This window comes from Chrysochloris asiatica, unplaced genomic scaffold, assembly GCF_000296735.1.
Source record: "Chrysochloris asiatica unplaced genomic scaffold, ChrAsi1.0 scaffold00070, whole genome shotgun sequence".
In the NCBI taxonomy this organism is placed as follows: domain Eukaryota; kingdom Metazoa; phylum Chordata; class Mammalia; order Afrosoricida; family Chrysochloridae; genus Chrysochloris; species Chrysochloris asiatica.
Genome location: NW_006408588.1, coordinates 2868427 through 2872130, shown reverse-complemented (window position 1 = coordinate 2872130; position 3704 = coordinate 2868427).

Below are 3704 nucleotides of genomic sequence, written 5' to 3'. Positions count from 1 at the left end.
TAGATGATAACTTTGTCATTCAAGAATTGTAGAATATAATTTGTGTTTTCACTGTATTCTTATTTAAATTTAGCTATATATTTGGAGATTACATAAATATCTGTAATAATAAATATGAGATCATATAAAATAATAGTAGTATTTTAAAGAAATATTATTAGTAGGGTTGATGAAAGATAAATGACTAAAATGGCTTTCTGAATAAATTTCTGTGCAGGTAAGTGTATTAAGGAAACCAACATTTACTTCTCAAATTAATTTTCATAAGTATATAAATAAAATGTCACATTGAATGTTAGAATGTTATCATTTAATAAATCCTAACAGAATATGAATCCAAATGGAATTAAATCATTCTGCTTTGAATCAGATGAATTAAACTATGCTTATGATTAGTAACAGTATCATCAGAATCATGATGTTGCATAATTCTTTTTGACTTCCAAACACTAATGTCAAATGAAATAATGCCCTGGTGGCACTGTAAGATAAGCCAAACAAGGTTGCAAATTCAAACTCACAAGCCAATCTGTAGGAGAAATATGAGACTTTCTGTTGTCATAAAAACTTTAAGTCTGGGAAACCCTACAAAGGACCACTGCAAGTCAGGAGTCCTTGTGCAGCACTATAGAATAAGCATTGTACTTTTAACAGTAAATTCAGTGGTTTTAACCCACCAGCTGTTCCTTGGAAATGCTATGCAGTATAATTATGAGTCAGAACTGACTCATTGACACTTACCAACAACAACATGCATCCTGAGAGACTCAATGGCAATGGGTTTCTTTGGTTTGGTCCATTTGCTACTGTGTGGAAGGGTCTCATTGCATCACAGGTTGAGCATGATTGGTCACTCTGGAAAATGGAGACAAGGAATGGACATCAAGTAACATTTTGTTTTTAAGTCTTGATGCATAAGCTAGAATGATAGACAGAACAGATAAACAAGTCTTCTGTGGTATGATTGGTTAATTTCAAGCCATGACAATACTTTTGATCACCCTAGAGACCTTCAAGGAATCCTGGTGTGGTACTGTAGGATACATATTGCACTGATAGCCACAAAGTCATTATTTCAAACCTTGGAAACCCTATATGGTGTTGCTATGAGTCAGAACCAACTGGACAACACTTCAACAAAAACAAGGGATCTTCAAACCAGAATAAATTGGTTTACTACACTGATTTTTATTGCAGTAGATAGTCCCACGATTTCCATGCTGATTATTACTATTTTTGAACTAAAGCCTCATCAATCTTTGCCCTGGTTTCTATATGTAAACATTAGAAATGGCAACATAACTAACTCGGGACAAGACACTTTTAGTGCACAGTCCATATTCCCCAATATAGTGATGTAAATTTCAACTAGAAAAATCAATACCTTTTATCCATGAGGACTTTCTCTGGATACCAGGGCCTGCTCTGACTATGACAGAGCATATTGAACACTGGGAATTGACCAAACCCAACCAAACCCACTGCTCTAGTGTTGATTTCATCTCAGAGCATCTGTATATTTTCTGAGGTTGTAAATATTTATGGGAGCAGAAAGTCTTGTTCTCTTGCATAGTGGTTGATGGGTTAGAGTTGCTGATTTTTTTTTAATGTTTTATTGTGAATTATGTGATAGTTTACATGAGAGAACAATAGCTTTACATTAATCGTATCGTATATCATTTCATTGCCATGGTTACAATCCCGTCCATGCATTATCAACTAACCAGAGTATACCCTGCAAGCCTGCCCCTCGGTCATCAGCACACAGCTCCTCTCTTTCTCTGGGTCTAGAGTCCCAGCTGTGCTAGAACTTTGGGTCATCATCTCTGCCTCCATCTCTAGCATCACTGTTTCACTGGGTAGGGTCCCACACTTCGCTCTTCTCCCTCAATGATCCAGGGACCTCCACTCCTGGACTGCAAAGTCAACCACTCCCCTCCTTTTGCTACAAAACATCCACCTTTACATTTCCAACCCTTACAGTCAGTCCTGATAGCAATTATTTACTATTGTACCACAAGAGTCCTATCCCCATCTCCTTTCATCAGCTCCACCCAGACAGATTGGATACTACTCAGTGGAGATGCTACCTTCCTCCATGCCTTCTGGACTAAGTTCCCTTTTGAAAGCTGAAGCCAGGTCAAGAGGGTATTATTTGCAAGTGTGGGTGTTCTTGTGCATTGAGTTGCTGACTTTATGGTTTGCAGTCCAGTGTTTATCCTTTATCATCACCAGAGTTCCCTCCTGCATACTAAAACCTCTGGGAAAAACCCAAATTCAATGACATAGGAGTTTATAGATCTCCCTAATCCTGTGAGATTGAATTCTATTTGCTCATAATGATAATTTTCTTGGTAATACTTTCTCTATTGGCTTTATCCCGTCATTCTTTTCATTTTTTCTCTCTCTACCAATTACTTTGTATTATTTACAAATAAGCTCATAGATTTCCAGCTTTGAGAGAACTCAAATTAAAGTGGATATAATTGCAAAGAAAGATATCCCAGAACACTTAATTGTGCTTATGAGGATTCTGTACATGGACCAAGAGACAGTCATTCAAAATGAACAAGGAATATTAGATGGTTTGAAATCCACACTGATTCAATATGTATGCTGAGAAAATAATCCAAGAAAATGAATTATATGAAAACAGAGCATGTCATCAGGAATGAGAGAAGGCTCATTACAACCTGGAAATGCAGATGATAAAACTTTGCTTCCTAAAAGCAAAGCACACACAAAATACTGATAATGATCAAACACTACAGCCTTCAGTAAGGGTGGCACCTTAATGTAAAGGGAGAAAAACAAACAAACAATATTACATATGAGCCAATATTATCATGATAAATGGACAAAAGATGGAAGTTTTCAAAGACTTAATTTTGTTGGATCCACAATCAACACTCAAGGAAGCAGCAGTTAAGAAATCCAATGGCATTGCATTAGGCAAATGTGCATCACAAAACCTCTTTAAAGTGTTCAAGAGCAAAGATATCAGCTTGAGGACTAAGGTGGGCCTGACACAAGCCATGGTATTTCCAACTGACTCATATTGAAAGTTAGGCTGTGAATAAGGAGGACAGTAATATAATTGATGCATTTTAGTTATGATGATGAGGAAAATATTAAAAATGCCATGATCTATCAGAACAAACAAATCAACGCTGGAAAAAATACATCCAGAATGCTCCCCAGAAGCCAGGGTGGTGAGACTTCATCACTCATACTTTAGACACGTTATAAGGATGCACTAGTCCCTGAAAATGAACACCATGTTAGCTAAAGTGAAGGGTCAGTGAAAAAGAGGAAGTGCTCGATGTGATGGATTAGCACAGTAACATCACCAATAGTCTCAAGAGTAACAACAATTGCAAGGATGGGGCAGGACCTGGGAGTGTTTAGATTGGTTGTGCATAGGGATGCTATCAGTCAGAGCTGACTCGATGACACATACCAACAACAACAACCAAAAGGAATAGGCATTAAGGAGAACTAAAGATTATGGTCACCACTCATCTGTCAGTTTGTTGTACTGTGGTGGCTTCCGTTTTACTGTGATACTAGAAGCTATGACTCTGGAATTTTACATACCAGGAGGCTCACTCATAGTGGATACGTTTCAGTTGAGCTTGCAGACTAAAACAGCCTAGAAAGAAGGACAAGAGCTCTACTTCTGACGGCTTAGCTATTGAAACTAT